Genomic DNA, 25,555 nt, shown 5'->3' with positions numbered 1-25,555 from the left:
ATGGGTTCACAGGCTGCTGCTTTGAAAGAACTCATTTTTTCCCCACCTTAAAGTTGTGATTTTGCCAGGTGTTCCTTTCAGTAGCTTTAGCATGCAAAGCTTTGACAACAATTTGGGAAAATGAAATTAGTACCCACTGGGATATTTGCTAGATGATAATTCAGTTGGCTTGAAGGTGGCAGTTGCTGAGGTAAATGAACAATGAAGTGTGTGCCTAGAATCACGTTTACAGGAAGGAAAACAGTTGCAGGCTGTAGAAAGCCTTTTGGTGATAATATGTCTTTGAATGGCTTTTTTCTTCTTCAGTTTCATGTGGAGCTATATAAAATGACTGGCGTTCTCTGTTCCTTTGCCTCTGGTGTGTCTTTCCTCCATCTCTGTCACTTTACTTTGGTCTGATAGTTCACTTCCTGTATCAATTAGAATAGCTGCGGTTAGAGTGGCAGAAAATTCAGCTCAGGTTTAGTCAACAAAGGGTGTCTATTGGCTCAGCCAGCTACACAGTAGATTCTGAGCTCAGCTTAGGTTTGATTAGAAGTGCGGTTTAAATTCTCTTCAGATGTTTTAAGGCACCGCTGCTCAAGAGGGAAGGTGGTTTTTTAAATTCTTAATTTAATTTAATGGAGATCAGTGTTTTGGAAAATACAGTATAAGTGAATCACTAGCAGAACAAAGTAAGAAAGGACAATATATAAGGTATGATTGGAAAATAAGATGAGTTTAAATTTTAAAAATTTATTACGGTAGGACACACTGCTGTTAATCCTTTCAAAATCTTCCCTCTTTCTGTAAATACACTTCTCCCATTATTCGTGCACTTTCTGAAGCAGTTCTGGAAACCGGTCATAAATGTCTTTAGCTGTGCTGTATGGCTACCTCAGTGCCCTGAATTGATTAAAAACATTTTCCTTTCATGCTGATTTTGACTTTGAGAGAGAGCTAAAGTTGCATGGTACCAGAACTGGTGAGTAAAGTGCGTGACGATATACTGTAATGTTTTTATGTGACAGATAATTGCTATAAACATTTTGAATCTGTTCAGGCCATCAAGCAACTATGAAAAGATACTCATGAAGGATGACTGTCCCCTGAAAGTTGGTGTCAAAATGGGGTTGAACTATAGGACACCCAGTTTGAGTTGGAGTGGAGAGTTGAGGATGGTCCATGTACCATCCCAGAGAGATGGATGTGCTCAGGACCCTAACATGCAGAGAGGAAACAGATAAGTGGTTTGCCTGATGTTGCACAGCTAAAACTGGTCCTGAGGCTTTTAGATTTCAAACTATCTCCACTATGTAGTTGTCTTGTAAATGCCTCAGGTAGGCAAATAAAAAAACAAATCAGTTTTGTTGTAGAAGTGTTAGAGCTTCATTATTTTAGAGAAATGCGTTATTACATTGAAGGTAAAACTACAAATGGGGCTGAAGGAAAAATGCACTCACTTAAAATTCTCTGTAAAATAAAAAATATTAAAAAAAATGAAAATGCAGAAGTACTCCTAGAAGATGGACAGGATGTTAGCCTTGACATGAACATAAACACCTGGACTTAATTTTGCCCCCTATAAAAGCCATATTTTAAGAGATCGCTTAGGAATATTTCTAAGCATTTAAGTTTGAACCCTCTGATGATTTTACCAGCATGTGGGATTTATTTTTTGGGTCTGTATTAAAGCTAGTTATGTAACGTTGAAGTCCAGAGAATAAAACAGCTCTTAGTTATTTAAAAGTTAACATTTAAGAAGTGATACTATTTTACTTTTTCTGGCAATCTTAATTCTGTAGGGTTTGTTTGTTTTGATTTGCTGTTTAATTTTCCATGAGCCTTAACACAGAAAGTATCTATTAAACTCTTAATTGGGTTTTGCTTTCTGGTCCAAAGAGAAACTATTATAGTCCTATAATTAGATAAAAGAGAGCTTTTGTGTCCCAAGATTTTCTGTAAGAAAAAATTTTGTGCCCTGTATCAGTGTCTTGGAAATTTATAAACTCCTGATCATATTTGTGCACATTCACAATTGGTTGGGAATTCAGAGGCTGAAATTGTAGGGTTAAATGATGCTCACGTTTTTATCCTAATGCAGCATGGTTCTGAAAGATGAATGTTTTCTTTACCGCTAACTTCCTTCCTCTCGTGCTCTTTGTGTTTGAAACACGAGAGCACATTTCTGTTTGTGGATTTACTACAAAGTGATGAATATGTGGTACTTGAGGTTTTGAAGAGATGGTCTCAAGTTTTTAGGCATGAATTTCTTCTTCTTTTTTTTATTTTGAAGTACAATTAAACTGTAAAACACAATTTTGTCTTAAACTCACATGTCCACATTGCAAAAGGCCTCAAGGAAGTTAAGAATTATGACTAATTTAAGAAGGTTAGTTGGTTTGATATTCTTTAGGATCTGTTGCTTTTAAAACTGTGATGACCCAGATGTTTAACTCCAACCTTTGACAAAAACATGAGACTGATATTTGCTTATCATCTGAAAAGTATATTTATTTTCTTGAGGCACCGTGTTAGTCTGTTTTGTGTTGCTATAGTAGAATACCTTTGCTAGTTTGTAATGAACAGGAATTTACTTGGCTCACAGTTCTGAAAGTTTAGGTGTCAAAGAGTATAGCATCAGCATTTTATAAAGGTGTCTTCGTGCTTTGTTGTCCCATGGGAAAAGGACGACAGACAAGAAAATTTTAAAGAGTTAAGAAAGGGCCAAACTCAGATGTGTGTGTGTGTGTGTGTGTGTGTGTGTGTGGTCTGCTGGGGGTCTGCTGGGGACTGGATTCAGAGCGTTTGGACTGAGCTACATTCCGAGAACCACCCCCTGCCCTCCTTTAAATTTTGAGTCAGGTTCTTGCTTTTGCTAAATTGTCCAGGCTGGGATTGAATTTGTGATACTACTGTGTCCCTAAAATGCTGGGATTACAGGACTGTGCCATAGCACTTGGCTTGAACTCTTCTGTAACAAGCCCAGTCTCATGATAATTGATGCATTTCCGAGATAGTGACATTAATTCACTGAGGCAGTGGTCTCGTGGCCTGATTACCTCTTCTTATGCCACACTTCTAACACGGTTGCATTGGAGTAATTTTCCAAGCCATGAAGTCTGGGGATGCATTCAAACCAGAGCAAGTACTGTAGAAATCATTTATCTTTTCTTCACGGAAATTACCTCCTTTCTCTGAGAGCTGCAGATCAGCTTTTCGTATGTTTTATTCTTCTTGCCTCTGGCTGCAGTATTTAGTTGACAAACCATGTCACTTCCTTCTCTTATTGGTCTCATTCAGGCTCCATCAGTTGGATTATTGAAATACTAACCAGGTTCCCCATCTCTGGTGCGTTTTCATTTTTATTTATTTATTTTTGATATTTGTTTGTTTATTTTTGAGACAGGATCTTGCTGTATAGTTTAGGATATCCCTACACTCACTGTGTAGCCCAGGCTAGCCTCAAACTTGGAGCAATCTTGGTGCCTCAGCCTCCCGAGTGGGGATTACAGGCATACACTACCGTGCCCAGCTTTTCTAGTACAATTTTAGAGGTGTTACTGACTGTAATACAGATCTAGTGCTATACCCTGTTAAGACATGCTTAAGAGATCTCAAATCCCTGAGCAGATGTTCAGGCTCTTTCATTATCCCACTCTTTCCCCATAACATCTTTTACCCACCAAGGCTGCTGTCCATTTTAAATATGCTAGGAATAGTCCTACTTTGTTAACATTGCCCAAGCTGTCCTTTATGTCTTACTGTGCTTTGTTCTGCGTAGGCCCACACCATCTTTTTCAAAGTCTCTCCTCATCCTGGAAATTCTTCTAAAGGCTTCTCAGTTTCCATCTGTCTTATTTGAATTACCATTGTAGAACTCATCATCCTCATGGAATTGTGTCCTCCCAGAGATAAGGATCATGTCATACTCATTTTGGTAATCCATAAATCTCACCCTCATTGGTGCTCAGTATTTTTCTTTGAATTGAGTCAGCACTTAATGGGATTTGCCATTTATTTAAGAGCGGTAGAGACAGACAGACAGACAGACTGACATAGAAAAGAAAGCAATGTATGTCGTTAAGCCCAGGCACACTTCCATAGCAAGGTAAAGCACAGAGCATTGTGGGGAGATAAAAGAAAGCTCACCTATTTATAGACTATGAAAACACGATACGACACTGACCTGATTTTGTCAGTGAATAAATTGTTAGAAAAAAGGAAGTCAGAGAGATGAAAGGGGAACCTAGAGATCAAAAGAGATTTAGTAGCCGGGGATATAGCTCAGTAGCACAACGCCTGCCAGGCAAGTGCGAGGTCATGAGTTCATTTCCTGGTACAAAAAAAACCTAAACCAAACCAAAACAAAAAATAAAAAAAAAGATTTAATAAGTATATTAACTGATGCGTATATAGTCTTCATATGGGTTGTGACTTAGCAAACTGTAAAAAACAACAACCACCAAAAAGATAATTAAGGAGGTTTGAGCACTGGTCAGATAATTGATGTTAAATAATTATTCATTGTTATAGATATGATAATACCAGTGTGGTTATACTTTAGAATATCTGAATTAAGAGCTTGCTATAGTTTGCATCTTCGGTGGCCATAGAGGCCTATGTGTTAAAGGCTCGGTCTCCAAGGTAGTGATAGTGGGAAGCAGTGGAATCTTTAAGATGTGGAACCCTAGGAGGAAGCCTTTAGTTTACTGGGGGTATGCTTCTGAAGGGGACAGTGGAGCTTGTAGCTTCTTCTTTGTTTTCTGTTGTTTCTTGGCCATGAGGTCATTAGTTCTGCTCCTTTACATGATCCCACCATGATGTCCTGCCTCACCACAGGCCCAAAAACAGCAGGGCCAACACATCATGGGCTGGGATCTCCACATTTGTAAGCCAAAATAAACCTCTCTTTATAAGTTGATTAGCTCAGGTATTTTGTTAGGGTGACAGAAAGCTGACCCACAGTGCTATATAGGAACGTAACTGTGGATGGCAGGATGTGATATACAGGATTTACTGTAAAACTACCTGGGAGGAGGTTGAAAGAATAGGTGAATGTGGAGATAAATAAGACTGACCATAAACTAATATTTGTTAAAGTTAGATGAATTTATGGAGTTAAGCCCCCCCCCCACTTCTGCGTGTGTTAAGTTTCTTTAACAAGAAGTTAAAACAAACATAAAATAAGGGACAGAGTATGGCTCTTATTTTTAAGGAATTTACAAGAACTTTAAATTGGATTTGGAGGCTAGGATCCTAGTCCTTGCATACTCTGGGCTTACCTGAACCACCCGTTTACTGTTTCCCGGCCTTGCCCTTGTGTTAAATGAGTTGCCTGGGTGAGTGAGGTCCTCACTGTCAGTGATGACCTGACAGAGACTTTTGACCAAGACTTTGGACTTGGGCTAAGGGAAGCCGATTTCAGAAGCCAGGAGCGACATCTGTGAAGGTCATGGGCTCACCATAAGTGGCTTTATTCAGTAGTACACATTTTCAGTTTCAGTTGGTATAATTTTAAGTTAAAAGCAAAGGCGCATCACTTTGTGGTTGTGCATTTGTTGGGATTCAGACAAGCTCTGGAGGCCAGGTTCAGGTCCTATTGGACCAAGCTGTGCCGCCTTAACCCACCTCCTATCTTCTGGGGTTGTTGAGAAGATCAAGTGAGCTGACAAATGGAAAGAACTTCAAACAGCATCCAGCGAGTAGTAATGACTCAGTAAATGGTAGGTATATTTTCATTGATTTTGTTAGTTTTGTTTCTGTTTTGGATTTCCAGTTCTGTACAGCTGGAGTTGAGCTTTGAGTGTACTGAGCCATCCTCAGTTTACCCCCTTCTCCCTCATTCTCCTGTTGGGCCAGAAGCACAGGATTCTTGGGTTGGAGAAGAGGACCAGGGAAACTTGAGAGAGTTCGTCACAGAGCTTAGCCTTAGTCTAGGCCGTTCTGGGCTGCTGTTCTTTGGATGCTGTTGATCTGAGTTGAAGAGGGGTTTTCTTAGCCAGAGCATTAGGGCTGCAGCCACATCCGGAATACAGATCTCCTAACTCCGGGTAATTTCTGTGCCCAAATTTAGCTCTGCAAGTCGTCTTTGGCCTCTTAATTGCTGGCTCGTGTGCATTCTGTGGAGAAAAATCTTCCGTCTGTTCTAATATTAACAAAGGCATCCCCTCTAGGAAAAGGGATGTCTGGTAAAGCTCTTACATGGCAAGGAGGGGAAATGGGAGCATGCGTGGTGTTCCTCCGAGCTCTGACTCATCCTTTACTAGGCAGAGAGAACGCTGTCATTTCCACCGAAGGCCTAGTGAACCAAGGCTCAGGTCGTCCTTGTCCAGGCCGGCAGCACCTGTGAGTCCCACCCGTTCCGTACAGCCGCCTGCCTGGCCTGGATCATCGAGTTCCTGCTGTCTGAGTCACATTGCTGGCCTTGGTTTTCATCCTTGAAGTTTCTCAATAGCATTGTTCTCCGCACCCACAAAGCCGCATTCTGTGATCCCTGTCTCTTGCCCTCCCTGCCGCCTGCCAGTCTTTGTTTCTTGCCCCCTTCAACCTATTGTTTTCCTCCTTCCTTTGAGGAAATGTTATTTCTTGATTGCTTTTGTTTCTTTTGGATGCTTCTGTTTATTTTCTATTCTTTAGCTAAGACTATGTTTACAGGCTTCTCCTGTTCAGTCAGGGGTGAAACTCGAGTTTATAGATTATCCATATCACTTTGTTGTTTTTCTGCAGCCTTTAAGACTCTTTACCACTTATGAAAATTTCCTAATAAGGGAAAAAGTACTGTCTCTACAAGATTTGATAGGTTAATGAATCGTGGATTTTTATTTCCACTCAAACTGGTCTTCGGGCAGTTTGTATTTTAAATTTTTCCTCTTGAGTTTTCTCATCTGAGAAAATGAGAGTGATCATACGTACGTCTCTGAGGCTGTGAGATGAATGTATTCATGGCACCAGTTAGATTTAGCAAATGCTAACTGCTCTTACTGTGTATAGTGTGGTGTTATTTGAGCTTCATAGAAAAGTAGTTTTTTGAGGTAGATTATTTTTTAGCTGACTTTCTGTTAATCTCTCCTTTCAGATCCGTGCGGCTCCTGTTTCTGTCAGTTCCATTCCCTTGATTTGGAGCCATGTCATAGACCGAGGCAGAGTGCTACAGTGGGCACATGCCTAGGATGGACTTTCTGGGAAATCTCTGCTGTCCACTTCCTCTTTTGTACAGTCACTGTGCCGGGGTGACCATGAGGAAAGGACATATGAAGGACCTGGTATGCTCAGGGTGCTCAGGCATTTTAAGTCCTTTTCTGGTTTATGCACAGCTCTGATTTCTGCCATGGAAAGCCTTTGCTAACGGAATTTTGGGCAGCTCCAAGCAGCTTGCAGAGGCATTCTGATCGCAGTGGTGCCCATTGGGCAGCCCTGGACCACCTCACCCTCCCAGAACGCCCTGTCTTACCAGTTGGCTCCTGCTTTCATTCAGTGTTTTTCCCCTCTAAGGGATTGTTACAGTGACATTGCTTTCACAAAATAAACATTCTGAACCCCAAACTAGACCTTATTCTTCTTCCTTTTTTTTTTTTTCTTACTTTCTTGATTAGGTAGAAATGGTACAAAAGTTTGCCTCATTTTTTAAAAACATGAAGTGGATCAGTGTTGCTCATCAGGTAATCTTTAGATATCAGTGTTGTAATCACCTATGCTTGTTAAAGATGTGTATTCTTGTACTTTACCAGAATCTTAATTTGAAAATCATTGAATTAGGGTTATCTGAAGTCACTACTTTTTAAATTTTAAAGTATCAGTAGGATATTTTATTTTTCTCTTTAAGCTTGAAAATAATCTCACCATTCTCCCCATCTCCCTTGATGTACAGTACTCTAGTTTTAAAAGTCAAAACAACAAACTCCCCAGTAAGACTCCTAGAATTCAGTTTATGAGTATGAAACTTGGCATGGTGGCACACCTGTAATCCCAGCACTTTGGGAGATGGAGGCAGGAGGATTGCTGTCAGTTTGAGGACAGCCTAGGCTACATAGCAAGACTCTGTCTCATAAAACAAGACATAACAAAACAAAACAGAATATGAAAAACTTTCATTCAGTTGTTATTGAAACATAAGCTGGTGTTTTATACACTAGAGATAACCCCAAGTTATTTTAGCAAGATGACAAATTTCATGACTTTTTTTTTTAAATGATGGCCAAATTCATTTATTTTGTCTTCAAACTACTTGTGATTTAAAATGAGTTACAGAGCTGGACAGGGCGGCCAGACGAGCTAGAGCTAGTACTATGTCTGCTGTGTCTGTGACTGTGGGCTCAGAGTTCCCCTCAGTCCAGGAAGAAACGGGCTGGCTGTGCTGTGACCTCCCTTCTGGTTCTGAATGAGTTGGACCAGTTGAGAAGACAAATACTGCAAGATACCTACGCATGGACAAGTGTGTTGGATAAAGAAAGTTTTACGTTGGCCAGTGGGACTTGAAGGTGAAGTTGCTGGAGGTTCAAGGAACTGCAGACCTTGACAGAGAAGAAAAACAGAAAGTTAAAAATAAAAAATTGGGTGTTTCTTGTTCTCATTCAGAAAAACAATCCTATATTCCAAATTCCGGTGATTGAAACTCAGCCAGGAAATGGACTTCCTTAAGGCAAGGACCACTCTTTTGTTTGACACATTTTATTTTTTTGTGCTGCTGCCAGCCCATTTGTGTCATTTTGTAACTTCTCATAGAATCCAGAGAGGGTAAGAACTGGGCTGAGCACAGTTTCCGGTGGTTCAAAGATTAGAAGCCACCTCCCTGGCTGTCTGCAGAGACTAGTTGTTCGTAACATAGTTCCAGCGGCTGGAGGACTGAGGGAGAAATTGGGAGCTTAGCAAATGATTTCTTTCTTGTGCTACTGTGTTCTGTCTATTCATTTATGGAGAAAATGGCAAATATATCAAAAGGGACAAAGTATAAAAAGGCCAGAGTTCCTTAAATCTCAGTAATTTGTGGACCTCCTTATTTAAATCTCACAAATCCTCGGTAATAAATATTTTTATTATTAAGTAGCTTAAATATGGCTGGACATAAAACTAGATATAAACTCTGTATGCTTATAGCTCCTTACACTACAACTATAAAAACAATGACAAGTTTATAGAGTAAATTCAAATAAAACTACAAAATCAATAAAGTTCAAGTTAACATTAATTATCATGACAGTTAGTTTTATTTGACTGAAATTAAACCTCTCTGAAAATGCGATTCTGTTTCTGACAGTGCTAGAGCTCTTTAGAGAGCTTTAGAAATCCCTGTAAAACTCAGCTCTCTGTCCACATTCCTGGAGTCTTAGCTTCCTTTATCACAAAGCACCTTCTTTTAGCAGAGTGCATCATTCAGACTTTAATTGTGTTGCATTTGTTCTTATTTGATGATTAAAAGTACACCTTTAGTGCCAAGATTAGAAACATAAATACAAACCTACTTTTGATCAAGAAGTTAGGACGTGGACCCTTAGCCTCACATGGTGTAGTAGAGGCAGGAAAGGTTATTGGTATCTGTAATTCTGGGTGAGAGTGAATAAAATGTGGAACAAAAGGTAAGATTTTGAGGGAAGATGATTGGTGCAAGACTAGTTTTGCTTATGTTTTTGGCAGTATGATAGGATAGATACTGTAATACATTTCCCTACTGTATCCTGGATAAAACATTTTTAAAGCATTTCTGGGAATGGAGGAACAAAGGCATCTCTAAAGTTTCTTCTTTCAGTGAGGTTGACTAACCATCAAAAGGTAAAGATAAAACAAAAGCTGGGAGCTTTGTGTAAGCGACACAAAACACAGGTTGCCTCAAGAGCAAATGGTTGGACCAAATGAACTTGTATGCTCTATGAATTACCCAGACTCTGGCATGTTATATCAACAGAAAACAAAGGCAATATAGTTGATATTTACCAACACTTCACAAGTATTTGAAAATAATGCATATAATCTAATCAATAACTACAGAGTTCTCTATAAATCCATTGAATCAAGATGATTGTGGTATTTCTGTATCCTCACTCTGTCTGCCTGATCTACCAAATACTGAAATCTGTTTAAAATATCTTACTATGATGATGGGCTTATCAATTGTTTCATACAGTTGCCAGTTTTTCCTTCCCATGTTTCAAAGCTTCATTTTTAGATGTACCAGATTCAAAATACTTTATCCCCTTCGTGAAGCTTTAGCATGACAAAGTGAAAATTTCAATTTCTAGTAAAGTTTACCAATAGATTTATTTTTGGGGAAAAAGCAAATAATAATCTTATCACTGTGGTTGGAGGCTAAGCCTTGGGTTAGTAGCACAGGGAGAAGATCTTGCATTCCACTGGGTAGAAAAAGAGTTGAGTAGCCCAGGGTAGATAATGTCCTTTGAGTTCCTGGCAGGAGCAACTAAAATCCTTTCTAGGAGAAAGCAACCCCATTTCCACTCATAGGCCTTAGAATTCTCCTAAACTTACCAATAAGCTCAGAATCAGATACCTATAGATAGTTCTACTTGAAAATAAAGACAGGGCTGAATGTCAGCAGAAACAATAAAACCCCACCCAACCCACCCAACCCAAAAGCCTAAAACAGATTTAGAATTCTGAGAATTTTAGATACTAGAATTATCTGATACTGAATATAAAATAGCTATGTTTGCAGTATTTTAAGAAATACAATATGTGATCACAAGTAAGTGGAAGTAACATGAAATTATAAAAATTAGGCAGATTTGGGGAAAAAAAACCCAAAGGAAAATACTATCTTTGTTGAAATAAAAATTAAGTAGATTAGAAACAGTTGAAGAAGGAATTCATGAACCTGAAAAGAGGTTTGAAAAAAATGAATAGTGTAATATAGAAAGAAAAAGAAAAGCATGAAAATGTGGACGAAGGACAGAAAAGCTACGCGGAGATTTCTGCAGAGTCCAAAAAGATAATGAGAGCAAATGGAGGGAAGTTATATTTGAAGCTCTAGTCCATGAATAATTTTTGAGTTTATGAAACTCGAAAGACACAAATGGTCAGTGTTTCTCTTCGTGTGACACATAGGCTGCTAAGGAAAGCACCATGATGATAATAAAAAACCTACTTCTAGACATGAAGAAAATTAAAAATAAAGATTATCTTAAGAACCGCCGGAAAGAACAGATGCATCCTATATAAGAAGTGATAAACTGAGAGCTGATTTCTCAACAGCAACAATGGAAACTGGAAACAAAAAGCTGTCCTCTGAACCTTAAAAGAAAATAAGTTGGTTGTATGCCAACAAGACTATCATTCAAGGAACAGGCAAAATGCACTTTTGGAAAAAAGCGAACCTGGTATTGTCATGGCAGATCTTTCTCGGGACACTTCAGGACATGTTTCAGGGAGAAGAAAGTGATGCCTTGAGGAAGGGTTGCAGAAGGCACAGGGAACACAGAGATTGGGAAACACACCCATACACTGCATGCGTTAAAGCTGAGAAAGAAGACCAGCCCTTCAGGCACACCAGCCACCTTTCAGGACTTGGGGAATCTTCATCGTCCAAGTTCTGGGCCGCACTGAGACACAGCTCAGTAGGGCATGTGTGAAAGGAAGTGGGCAGAAATGTTTGGGAATGGGTGCAGCCTGGGCTTAGAGCTGGGGGCCCAGGGCTGGTCCGGGGACATGTGCAGTGCTAGGTGTTTGGGGCATCTCGGGTCCCTAGAGAGGTTTGGTGGCTGAATTGGTGGGTGGGGCTCCACAGAAGTGTTTGGCGGCTGAGCCAAGCTGTGTGGTTGAAGATGTTGGGAAGTTGAACAAAGTGTGAGGAGGGTTAGGATAGAACTTTTGGAACATCTTGTGGTCTGCTTGATTATCTGGTAGTCAGGTAAAAAGGACCCCAAAATAGAATCTGAAGAGAGCTTTCTGGGAGATAAAGGAGAACCAGAAAGTACTCAGGCAACCTGAGATGAGAGGGGAGGAGTTGGGATGTGGCAGAGACGTGTATTATCAAAACACCCATCAGCCCGCTCCTTTTCATTTTCTTTTTATTTTGACTTTTGAGACAGGGCGCCACTATGCAGTTTAGGCTGGCCTTGAGCTCACTTTGTAGCCCAGCCTGGTCTTTAACTTGAAACAATCCTCCTGCCTCAGCCTCCTGAGTGCTGGGATTACAGGCAAGCACCACCATACCTGGCTAGCCCGCTCCTTTTGATAGAAGTATTGAAAACACAAAGGGAAGGCTTCCTGAAGGAGGTGATGCTGAGGAGATGAATAACTGGCACATCAGAGTAGTTGCAGTAGGAGGAGGACAGTATAGCTAGAAGAATCACAGTAGCAAAGCACAGAATTGTGAAGACAACCTTGGCGATGATTTCTAATGATCTGTACTTTTTAAAGGTCTAACGTTTACTCCCTCAGATCTACATACATTTTACTGATTTTAGGTCAGTCTCTCCCCAACCCCCTTTCTTTAAACCCATGATCTCATACATGCTAGACAAGCTTTCCATCACTGACCTGCGTCTTCAGCTCTTAGGTTGGAGAGGGATTAAAAGGATGGTAGACCTGACCAGTGCTCTAAATAAACTATGCGTAATACAGGATTTTCACAGCCTCCTCTTAAATTACACAGTCTATTAAAGGACTTTGAGATTTATGTACTTCTTGAAAAGTGTAATGCTTATTGTATATTATTAAGGTGAGTAGTCATGTAACAGCCTTAGGATACAGTAGAAAAGAGATTGATGGTGAAGTTCACCAGAGTAGAGCATTAAGAAAATACGTGGCAAGTAGCTGGATTAAAAAAGCCCAGGCCCTTGATTTAAAAGCTGTGTAACTCCGATCAGGGTATTTTTCTACATTTTGGGTGAGTTTTCCACATCTTGAGTTTTCTCATTAAGAACAGATATAATAGTAATTCCTACCACAGGATAGATGTGAGGATTAATGGAAAGCACTTAGCAAAGCAGGACCTGCGTTATTTAACAACTCCAATACTACTGGTACCTGTGGCTGTGTATCAGCACCATTTGGGGACAGTTTAAAAAATACAGATTCCAATACCGTGTCCCATTACTGCTGTGTTGGAGAATTGGAGCTTTGTGCTCTTCCAGGAGCTCAAGGTTTAGGAACCTTGCTCTGGACTTAAGCAGCATCTTGGACACTGTTACCTGAATGCTACTTTCTACCTTGAACATACATTTTGAACATTGGCTCTGAGTGTGTAGTAAGTTTGTGGGTTTCAAAGTTATTGGTCCCAGAGATTACTCCGTGGGCCTTCACTCCGATACCTGTTTTCTTTTTCTTCTCCTTCACCAGCCCTTTTGCCCTTCTCAGTTTGAATTTTTGGGCAGCAGGGTTAACTGTGTGCTGGGCAGCCTGGTTCTCAGGATTTTTAAAAAAATTAAATAAGACAGATTTTTTAAAAATAGACTTTGCAAAGACAGACATTTGGCATGTTAAAATTGAACTTGAGTTTAGTTTCTAAAGTAAATAATTCAATTTTTTTTTTATCTTTTAAAAAGTTTCTGCAGGAAATGCTTCTAAAATAACTGATATTCCCCTTGTTAAAACTGGGATTGTTGTTGGATAGATTCCAGCATATGTTCTTTCCCTTAGGGGAAGAATGTGGGGGAATGTTCTACTCCATGCCAAGAAACACATAGACTCTAATCCCTCCAATCTAAAAGGACCTTCCGTATGGTGGCAATTATTTGGTGTATTGTAAAATGTGGACTGGAGATTAAAATAAGCAATAAAATGTTTATTGCTTTTAGGTCAGTTAGAATGTTGTTTTTTACATTTGTGTGTGAAGACTTTGGTTGTGAAAACTACTACATTGCGATAGAAGCTGCTTTTGTGTACTTAGCATGTGTACTTTGTGTATTTAGCATCCATATTTCACGTGGATGAAAAACGACTGGAATATCAACTACATTAGATGGAACTTGTTTAGTCCCAAACCCTAGTGATTGGTCAATACAAACATTGTAAAGAATGAGCTAACAGCAAAACAACCAAGACTAACAACCACATCTATCACTTTTCACTGATAAACTTTGTTACAGACTTGATGTAGAGGTGATGCCTTTGTTGGCTAGGCTGATTAGATGCTGCCTGCTTATCCCCATCACCCCTGCTGCCTCCTCCCAGATCTCAGTATCTGTTAATGGAGATCCCTTGCCCTGGGAGAGGTGAGCTTCCTGTCCTCATGTTTGTAGCCACAGTCCCATTTCTGGCAGCATGTAGTTGCTTAGTGTTTGTTGGATGACTAGGTAATGCTTTATAGTCTATCATGCTTTCCTGATTGGTTTCAGCAATGGACAACTCCATGAGGGTGGCTGATGGTGTCTTCTCAGTTTGACCAGTGACAAAACAAAGATTAAAGAGAGCTCAGGTTCACAGTCAGAAAGCTGTGGGTTACAAGGAGCAGAGCTGGCGCTGCAACCTCTGAATCTGTTGATTTCTTCCTCTCTTGTTCACAGCGGCCTTTGAAAGTTAGTGAACAATAATTTCCTTACTCTCCCTGTTCACACTTTTATTTGAGTGCATGCTGGGAAAAGCACTGTGGGAAGCATTTCCAAATTGTCATGTCTTATCATCAACCCCAAACTTTCTTGGGTGTCAGGTTGGGTATTCACAATACTAGGTCTTTTTCTCTTACCTGAGATGGAAACGTATGATACACTCTTTTGGGGACAATTTGTTATTTTTAAATTAGCCTTCGTTCTTTTAAACACTTTGTACTCTCTTGTCTCCCACATGTTTTGAGGAGTTTATTTGTTAATGTTAAGAATCTAAGTTTTAAAATCAAAATTTCACAACTATGAAAAGAATACGTTCCAAAATACTATCTCTTGCCTTATTTGTCAGCTCATTTTGAGACAGAAGTTTCAGAAGCATTGAATTGTTCAGCTGATACTTCCAGAATGAAACTCAAGAAATAGAAGCCTTCCTTATGCCGTTTGACTAGTAGAAAAAAAAAAAAAAAGACAGTGCTCAAGCAAACACTTAAGGTACCTGAATGGTGGCAGTATCGGGGTGCACATTTTGCCAGAGCCGTTCACTGGAACCAAAGGCTGAATGACTCCTGCCAAGATTTGAAGCAATGAAAGATTTTAAAATCTATGAATCTCTCTGAATTCTCATTTCTATTTAGCCTTCTGTTAAGTAAGATAATTTGGTGACTTCAGCAGGATCTGTCTAGCTTGTGGCTGATAAGTCAGAGTTCATTGTGTCAGACTGCTAAATTTAAGCTTATTGTCATTATTTTAAAAATGCCTTTAAAGAGTTATCTGAATAATACTCCCCATGAAACTCTGACTTTATCGTGAAGTATCAGCAAGAATCTAATTCCTTTTTACCACTTTGTAGATTAACCTTCAGGGTTAGAATTGAGGGACAGAAGGGAATAAATAGCTGCTGACTGTGTTCCCTCTAGGATCCAGAGTGGGGATTTTGGGAACGGTTTTGGGTGGAAAGAAAGCATTTTCTTTTTCACTTAATGCTGGCCTTCTGACTTGTGGCAGGACAAAGCTATTGTGTTTGCTTGGGCTCTTTCAAAGCTGGCTCACATCATCTCTGATGTGGCTTTTTAAAATTTTATTATTAGCAGCTTCACAGTTCATTCCTTTGTTGTCCTGCTGCTCAGTAGGGAAAGGGTGAAGAGAAGTGAGCTCAATAAAGGCCTTTCAGGAAGGCTTTCTAAGTTTGTCATTGCCATCTGTCCTCTTTGGTCTCTTGCTTTTTAGGTGGATCGCATTTTGTGAGAATTTGAGGTTTCTGATTGGTGTGGCGTGGACATTCTAGGTAGACACAAAGAAGTGGAGGTGAGCAGTATTTCAAAGAAATAATTAAAGAGAAAAAGCCTGCTTGTTCTCTAAGGTTGTATGAAACATAAGATGTGGAATATTCACATCTTATTTTTTTATTTTGTTTTCATTCTTAGTGACTTGTTGATTTTAAAACCCTTAAGACTTGGATCATTTCTGAAGTGAGCAGCCAGGTCTCGATGCCATATAGGGCTTATTTCTAAACATGATGAACATGTATCTTTCAGGCCTTTGCAGGTGACTTGGCACAGGCATAGTTTTTTGTCCCACGTTATGTAGGGGGATTGTGTTGTTATCAAGAGGGCCAGGACTTTCACTGTGTGATAGTCGGTTTCTGCTGAGGACACCTGCCACTGACAGACAGTGCAACCATTGTTTCTTCTCTTGGACACATTCTGGGCAGAGCTGCATTGTTGCTGTTGTCGTTAATACCCTGGGGTTGAGTCTTCACTTTTTTTTCTGCATGCATTTACTTCTAGTGGAACACATTCTTCTGGTTTAGCAGATATGAATTTAATATAGTATATGTTGTGATCTAAGGGTGCATGCTGAGACACTGTAGTTGTGAAAAGAGCGTTTGGTTGAAGCAGAAGCAGGTAATCCTGAATCACATTCCTGCTTTCTGACTGTGGCTAAGGGAAAAGCAGTTTAACTCCCTGGGCCTAGGCTTCTTGGGATAAAAGACTGTCAAGACCTTCAGCATTCAGTTCCACAGTTTTGCTTTGTATTTCTTAGGATGCTAACAGCATCAGAAGTGGAGTGTGGCAGAGATTGCTAAGGGCCCTGTACCTGTGAAACTATTCAGTAATCCCAAGAGATACTCTCTTAATTGACAGGTATGTTGCATAGTCAGTGATCAAGAAGTCTGGATGCGATGTTCTGTCTGTGGCCAGTTTTCAGACTAGAAAAGAAAAATGTTTGCATTTCTAGGGAACTGCTGTTTTTCAGCCTTGAGCACATTACTGGATACTTGGGATTGAATTTTGTAAATTAAGAATTACAAGTTGAATATCTCTTAACTGAAATGCTTAAGACCAGAAATGTTTCGGATTGCAGGTTTTTTTGAACTTTGGAATGTTTGCATATACATAGTGAGCTACTTGGGGGATGAGACTGAAATCTGAACACAGAATTCATCGATGTTTTATGATGATGGATGAGGCCTTGAGGATAATTTTATATAGTGTTTCAGAAAATTTCGTAGTTTGTACAGTGTTTCATAATTTGGATTTTCTACTTAATTGTGTCATGCTTGCATTCAAAAAGCTTTATATTTTGGATTGCTTTGGATTTTAGATTTTTGGATTAAGGATGCTCAACCTATATTGAGTTCAGTAGAGTGAACACTTCTTAATTTTGTAGCTCTGTTGTTCAGATACGAGGCAATTTGGGATAAGAATAATAATATAACATAGATGTCCCATTTCTTATACTCTTTAAAAAAATCCTAACTTAAAAATTCTAATTGTATGATATATATATATATATATATATATATATATATATATATATAAAACCTATACAAAACTTGGAAACTACCAAAAAGAGGATTTAAATAGCTTCCAAAAATGCTATTATTCACACTTTGGTGTCTTACTGGATTCATAGTGTACATATTGATGTCTTTTTCTTGCTGGATTCTTTTTGTGGTGATTTTTGGGGGCTGAAGGTAGAAATTAATGTAATATTATGCTTGGCACACTTGTGAAGAGAACTGTTTTGATTTACAGAAATAGAATTGTAGACCAGTATCTGAAAATAACATTTCTTGTTCCCTTTTGAACAGGCTTTCAATGTTTAGCCTCTATAGATATTGTTGTAACTATTACTATATTTAACAGATCAAGACTTACCTATTTGCTCTGATTGTTCGCTAATTCTTTTCATAAGCTTCCCTCATTTGAGTTTTTCTGTGTCAGTATTGCTAGCAGAAACAAATGAGCAGAAGTTGTTTTAATGCCATTTTTCTGGAGGCCCTGAGTCAGCAGGCTGAAGCCTGGTAACTAGTGTGGCCAGGACACGTGTTTGGAAGCGAGGTGGTTAAAGGATTCCTTTTGCCTAGATAGATTATTCTTTTGGTAATATTTATGATTTACTTGAATATTGTTGATTTACTTGAATATGTTGAATATTGTTTTTACTTATAATTTGCTCTATGAGGAAATGGAAGGTTAATTTCCCCTTTGCATGGGGTAGCCTGTAAAATGTTCTGTTAGGACATTTTGCCCTGCATTGTGAATGTAGTTCTAAATCCTGAACTGCATTAGAGTATTTCCATGGCCCGTACTCCTGGGTCTTTTGGTGGTGTCCTTTGAAGTCTTAAATGTTTTCATGTTTGATTGAGATTAAATCTGGGTTTCATTTTACTTTTAGCCATATTGAGCAAGTTAATTTTCTGTTTGAGTTTCTAAGGGGAATGACTCCAGGCCTCTGTGTCCTAAGAATTCAGACCGAGCCCTGCCAGAACATTCCTGTGGTTTTCCATGGAGCAGATCACTGTGTTCATGAAATTTTAGTTGCAGCTTGTGTTTTCCGTGGTTAATTAAAACATCTGGCTTTTAAATTTTCCACAAACAGAACAAAGTCGGGTGGCCATACCTTTTCAGTAATGATTAAATACTTCAGCCCTCCTCTCGGAATAGCCCTGACTTGTCTTTAGGGTACCTTAGAAGCTGTTTTCTCTGTCCATCAATGATTTTAAACATTTGGAAGGTGCTTGATGTTATCCTGCCAACTATGTGCCCTTGAGAGAGAGAAATAGCTTGTGAATGTGAGTCCTTATAATGGCTTCTGGCCTTTGCCCTCCAGGTTGGAGCTGCCCTGGGTGAGCTGCAGACTCTAGCCAAGCATGCTGTGGTCGGATCTGCCCAGCCACGGAACAGAAACATTTGCTGGATGGAAAATCCATAAAAGAAAGCTCCTGTGAAACACTGAGACGGACGACACCTTCAGCAGAATCAGGTAGGTTAAACATAAGAAACACTGGCAGAAGTTCATTGGGTCAGATTGGGAAAAGTTGTTTTGTTTCTTCCATCAGTGTTTTTGAGATTGCTCCAACTAATCATCCTCAGTTGTTTGGGAGATTCCTAGCATCCTGTCAGGGATGTATCCTCACAGCTTTCTTCTTTGTAGGATGTGTTGTCTTCCTTTCCTTCTCTTTCTCTCTTCTCTTGTCCCATCCTGGCTTTCATTGTCTCCTCTCTCTGAGAAGAACAATCTTCTGCACAGATTGCAAAAAGCCATAACCCGAGGTCATCTGTAACAGCCTTGTGATCTTGGCTTTATTTGGAGAGAAAGCCGTGCCTGCCCTCCTGGGGCTGTGCTGGGACTTTCAGACTTGGGCTCATTTATGGTTTCACACTCAGAAGGTTGGGTCATTTCTGTGGCTGTGCGTGTTTGTTTGCTTGGCAAGATTGTAAGTCTTTCTTTCCCCCCAAACAAAAGCTACTGACACTTTCTTTTTCTGCAGTGTGTGCATTTGGCATTAAGATACTCTTATAGCACAAGGGAAGAGAAAGGCCCTGAATATAATAAGCATTTAAATAAATGCAAAATAGCCTCACTGTGAACCAGGAAAATGAAACAACATCAGTAACCCCATAGATGGCATTAAGGTAGAAAGTAACTCATTTTGAGAAAGTATATTATACAGAGATGGGTATTGTAGATAATTGCTTTTAGCTGTTCAGTGAGTAACTCGGCCTGATTCATAAAGAGCAGTTAACAAGTACTTAGTAGGGAGGGGTGAGCCAGCAGGCTTTGAAAGCCAATGAAGTGGTGAGTGTCTGTTGACCTTGGCCGCCAGCATCTCTTTCTCCATTCTTTTAATAAGTCACCCACATTTTCCCTGGGCAGTCACTGTTGCCTCATTGTCAGTCTGTGTAACTAGAGGTGGTGACTCCACTGGCTCAGTCCTGAGCATGTGACATAGCCTGCCTGACTAGTGATGATCACAGTGGTCATTTAGTAGGGGGACCCCCGCAGTACTTCACTTTGGGGAAGTACTCTTTTGAAAACCATTGAAAAGAGAGTTTGTTTTCCTTTTTGCAAGTTTGTTAATCTGGACTGCTAGTGGCAATTTTTATGTGTTTGCATGTGGGATTGCCATTGAGCTAGTTTGCCAGCCAGAGGGAAACACTTGCTGAGAATTTAGTCAACACAGAAATCAGAGCAGGGAGATGGAGAAACGAAGTTGAGAACAGAGGGACTCCCACACACATAAACACAAATACATACACACATAGATACTTATAAGCACATTCATGCAAATGTTCAGATGCACACAGATGCACGTATATATGCAAACGTAGATACATATACCCCTGTTCATTTGTGTACTCATATATATATATCACACAGATTTAGCCCCCAATTTAGCATAAAGCAGCATCTCCCATTTCGCTTTCCTGGCAGCTTAGTTAGGTAACTGTGTCACTTACATTCCATACTTCTTGATGCTGCAGTACCTGATAGGTATGGAAACAGTGCACAAATGACTATGGCTTAGTTCTTGTCTTTGTCATGTTATAAGAGATGGCCTAGTACATCTCGGCCATGTAGCATGAAAGTGTGTAACCACAGGTAGAGCGGAGATCTGTGGGAGCAGAGGTGAAATTGCATTCTTCTGGGTGGTGGAGGAAATAGCAGAAAGCACTTTTAACAAAGGAGAAATGGGACTTAGGCTTCAGAAGCATTTTTAGAGATCCATTTAATTCAGTTACTTGCTTTTTGAGTGTAAAGGAAAACTTTCCAAAGCCTATACTTAAAGCAAATTGCAGATAAGGAAGATAATTTCAGAGCTTTACCAGTAGTAGAATCTTGTTATTTACTGTAAATACAATTGTTTCAGGAGCAGACAAATTAGAGGTTATCAGAAAGCTGTCCAGAGTTTACTTTAACACCAGAGGATAACAGCGATTGTTTTCATCAAAACCTCAGAGCTGAATTTATGTTCAGAGCAAATTCCCGCTGTGTCGGGAATATCGAAGCTTTATGTGCTTCTGTGACTGTTACACTTTATTATCTTTATTTAATTTTTTATAATTAACATAATTTGCTTAATTTTAACTTTCAGAATTGTTTTAGAGAGTGTAGATTATGGAAACATGGGGCAGAATGTGTAAGAGTTTCCATATGACTCCTGTTGTGTTGCTTCTGTTTTTAATATCTTGCATTAATGTGACACATTTGTTATAATTGAGCCAGTTTGATATATTAACTGAAGTTCATAATTTACATTAGGTTCACTCTTTGTGTATGTGTTCTATGTGTGTTGAAAAATATTTTCAATAGTAATGCATATTTTTGTAAGATACACAACTGTATATCTCTATAATATAAATATATGTCCTACAAATATATCACAAAGTAATGTCATACAGAATAGTTACACTGTCCTGAAAGTCTCAGTGTCACATCTAGTCATTCTTTCTTACCTTCCCATCAATCCCTGATTATTTTACCATCTCTATAGTTTTACTCCTGAGAATGTCATATAATTGAAATCATATACTCTACTTAGTTTTTTCAGATTTTTTTTTTTCACTTAGCAAAGTTTATTTAAGGCTTCTCTGTCTTTTCATGGCTTGGTGACTCATTTTTTTGCAGTAGTTGATAACACTTCATTGTATGATTGTTCCACGGCTTGCTTGTTCATTCCTGTACTGAAGAACATCTTGTTTGCCTCCAAGTTCTGATAATTATAAATAAAGCTGCTATAAACATTTTGTATGGATGTTTTAGGTTCATTTGGGTTTTTTTTATCATTAAGCGTGATGTTAGCTGTAAAGATATTCTTTATCAAGTTGAGGAAGTTCCCTTTAATCCTAGTTTTCATGAGAACAAATTGGATTTTTCCCACATTTTTTTTTGCAAGTATTGCTATGTTCATATTTTTCTTTAGTTTCTTATATGGTGGATTATGTTCATTTTATTTTGAATGTTGATCTAGCTTTTTTTTTTTGTCTTTTTATGCGTCTACAAACAATTGTTTTCTTAATTTCATTTTTTGGTTATTCTTTGCTAAGGCATAGAAATACAATTTTTTTGGAAGGAATACGGGGAATTGAACTCAAGACCTCATGCTTGCCAGGCAGGCATTGTGCCACTGAGCTGGATCTCTGGCCCCTACAATTGACTTTGTATAATGAACTTGTTTCCTGCAACTGTGTTGTTATTCATGCAAGTACTGATAATTTTTTAATGTATATGTGACTTCCTTAGTATTTTCTTTATAACAGGTTGTATCTTGTACAAATAGAAATAGTTTCATTTCTTGCCCAATCTGGATGTTACTGTCGTTTTTCTTCAGTAATTTGAAAACTTGACTGTTGTATGAGAAGTGTACAAAATTGTACACTTTGGAGTTTCTTGTGAAATCATTTCATTGTGTAGATTTTTGATAAAGGCAAAAAATGATATGAAATTCACTTCCTCATAGTTGACCTGTTTACTTAGTGCTTTTGTTCTGTTTTGGTAGTGGAGATTGCTTTGATGTACATGTCCAGACCTTTTTTCAATTTTTGAGACAGAGTCTTATCATAAGTTACTGAGTTGCCACATTGTCCAGGCTGGACTTGAATTTGCTATCTTCCTGCATCAGCTTTGAGAATGCTAGAATTACAGGCATGTTACAGGCATGTACCATCACCCTGCTCAATTAAGTACTTTTTAGCCATTCCTATATTTTCTTTGGGAAAATAATACAAATTTTTTGCCAATTGTTGTATAGCGTCATTTCCCTCTGTGTCTTTACTCCTGATATAAGTCCTTTATGAGATACTTCATTCGTGCCTACTTTTCTCCAATCTCTGGCCTTATCTTTTCATTTTTTGTGCTGCTGTTTTTCTTCTTCATAATGAAATAATGTAAATTTAAATTAATATTAAACTTCGTTGGTATAGGAAGTTGTGTGCATGGGGAGGGCTAAACTTTTCATAATGGTGTCCTTCGAAGTGTAAAAGTTTTAAATTATAATAAAACTCAGTTGATCAATTTTTTTCTTTTAAAACATAATTTTGATGTTTCTAAAAGCTCTTTGCCCAATGAAAGCTCACAAAGTTCATTTTACTTTAATTTGTTTTTCATATTCCATGCTAGCACTATTGTTGAAAAAAAAAAAAAAACTATCCTTTATCCACTGATTTTTGTTCTACCTTTGTAGAGCATCACTTGGTCATAAAGATAACAGCTAATGCCTAGAATCTCAGTTCTGTTCCTTTGACTTATATACTAGAACTGTAGTACATTTAGTTTTTTGCGTGCAGTTTTTGTATGAAACAGGTTTGTTCAAGAATCAGACTTTATTTGCAATACATCTCTTTTAGAAAAAAAATCAACTATTATTGTCTTTGTTACTTTTCCTCTCCTTTTTTTGTGCTGTTAAGTACTAATCTACAGTGATTTCTCTTTGTGATAATTATGAAAATCTTAAATGGTAGAAGACAGTGTAGAATCAATATAAATGCTTATTCCAGAATATTGTATTACTTTATTTTATTCATTTTTTTTTGTTGTTGTTGTTGTTGCCCAGGACTAAATCTAGTCCTTGCTTATGCTAAGCATAAGTTCCTGCTTGCTCTTTTTAGGGGATGGCTACTAGGGTTTGAACCCAAGGGCTTCACATTGGGCTACATCCCCAGCTTTTGTTTTGTTTTGTTTATTTGTTTGTTTGATTGATTGAAATGAAGTCTTGATAAATTGGCCAGGCTGAGTTTGAACTTGTGATCTTCCTTCCTTAGCTTCTTAGAATGCTGGGACTATAGGCATCCAGTCCCAATCCAACTCTCTGCTCTGTCTGTAACCTTCACATTTCAGCATGGGCAGACCAGCTTGATGGGCACTGAAATGCTTCTTGCCGGGCTCCTCTACTTCCCAGGCAGTGTTAGTTAGAAAAAATTCATCTGTAGAGGCAACGTAGAATTATTTTTTAGCATTCATTTAGAAAAAAAGACAGAAATAAGTTCTCACTGCTATTTCTAAAATTCCAGAAATAGGCTTCATGAATCTTTCAATCCAGGTACTCCTTTAATTGTTTCTCTTGGTAAGAAGCACGTGTGAGAACATCTTCACGACTTCTCACAGAATGGCTCTGAGGAATGCAGTATAATGTTCTATGAAGGTTGGTCTTGTTAGTGTTATTTTCTTTGGGGGTTGAAACAACTGGCTGGATGAGGTTAATCTCTTCACTGCCTTTACTTTGAATAGAGCCTTTACTGACTGAAAGTAGGGGTTCAGAAAGACTGAAAGCTGGGGAAATAGGTCAGTGGTAGGGCACTTGTATGTGTGAGGCCCTGAGGTTCAAGTCCCACTACTGGAAAAAGAAAAAAAAGATTGAACTATTGATGTTCAAATTATGGTGTAATTACATTTGTGGGACTCCATCCTATTGTCTGATCATAAATGAAGCAAAATCAGATGAACCCTAAGCCGATATGAAAATAGGGTGTCTGATGAGATCCGGCATGTTCAGGATGGTATGTGGTTTTTATGTACAATGGAGTATAATTCTATCATAAAGGAAAATACACTTGAGACATTTTTAGGTAAATGAATGTACCTTGAGACCATACTTTTCTGTGGAATAAGTTGAACACATATGTTTAAATACCACACTGTTTCTCTTATGTGAGAAACTGAAAGTGCAAATAAGGACCAAATGTTCAAGTAGGAAGGGGAACGAGGGACGGAGGGAAGGGAAAAGGAAGGAAAAAGGAAAAAAGAATAGAAGGAAAAAATGGAAACAAAGCTCCTGTAAATGAGGGGAAGCGGGTCAAGGGAGAGAAGGGGAACAAAAGGAAAGAAGACAAGCTATGTCATGTACAGGCACAAATTCCCTGTGCTGAATTGATCATTATGTAAATCAAAAGTATAACAGTAAAATCAATTTTAAAAAAGAATATCTGGAACTTGTTTTCATTATTAGAAAGCACATTTTTGTGCCAATCTATGAGGACACTTAAATATATTAATTGAATTTGAAATAGAACATCTTTCAATATTTTAGTTGTCTATATTTTATGTTAAGTAATCTATGATAAATAATCTATGTTAAATAATCTATATAGGTTTCCTTCAAAAATACGTGACATATAGTCAATTGTTATATATTTTATATATTTTAATGTAATTACTGATATTAGAATGAGCAGTACTTTCTCAATCCTGTACTGATCTGTGATGAATAAAATGTTTAATTTGATGATACTATCCAAGTAAAATCTACATTCATGACACGATAATTATTCAAAACTGAAATTCCCCAAATTATTATTTATCCAAATAAGTTTTCATACCCAGTTTCATTCATGAACAAAAATAGCTGATTAAATGTTTTATATGGACAGTTTTGAAGCCAACGTTTTATAAAAAAGTGTCATCAAGCTAGCTTGCATTAGAATGTTGTGCTTTTTGAGACTGAAAGAGAGCAATTTTTACATAATCATCATATAGCTGAGCCCTTTGAGGACAGAGTGAGACCTGTTGCATCTATTCCTTGATGTTTGCATAAGAGAAATTATCTTGAGGATGCTTAAGTGGTAGATGTGATTGTTAGTTTTGGTTTTATTACTGTAATGGTTCTTTTCTGGTGTCAATGTGCCTAAGAAAGTCAGACAGTAATGAGTGACTTTACGAAAGATTTATCTCAGAGATAAAACACTTGAAATTCTAACTTTGAGTTTAGATCCTTGATTTATGGTTCTGGGGTAGGATTGAAAAAGACCTACTTTTGAGCAGGCATTAACTTAAAGACTGATAAGGGAAGCTGGATTAGT

At 38.4% G+C, this 25,555-nt stretch overlaps 1 protein-coding gene across 9 annotated transcripts in view; it reads left to right on the top strand.

Moving 5' to 3' along the window:
- Window positions 1–25,555, top strand: part of Apbb2 (amyloid beta precursor protein binding family B member 2) — a 304,656-nt gene that overhangs the window by 39,565 nt on the left and 239,536 nt on the right. For 8 of the 9 annotated variants that reach the window (XM_063240604.1, XM_013154279.3, XM_005004490.4 and 5 more), the window contains one exon: window positions 18,591–18,743. The gene's annotated coding sequence lies outside the window, so the exon portion shown is untranslated. Of the gene's footprint in view, window positions 1–18,472; window positions 18,495–18,590; window positions 18,744–25,555 lie in introns of those variants that run through there. The other variant, XM_063240606.1, reaches the window with a different exon arrangement.

The sequence above is a fragment of the Cavia porcellus genome, unplaced genomic scaffold, assembly GCF_034190915.1.
Source record: "Cavia porcellus strain 051 isolate PalLab524CR breed Dunkin Hartley unplaced genomic scaffold, mCavPor4.1 scaffold_30, whole genome shotgun sequence".
Lineage (NCBI taxonomy): Eukaryota > Metazoa > Chordata > Mammalia > Rodentia > Caviidae > Cavia > Cavia porcellus.
The sequence above is the reverse complement of the archived record's forward strand: the minus strand, read 5'-3'. Positions and strand labels throughout refer to the sequence as shown.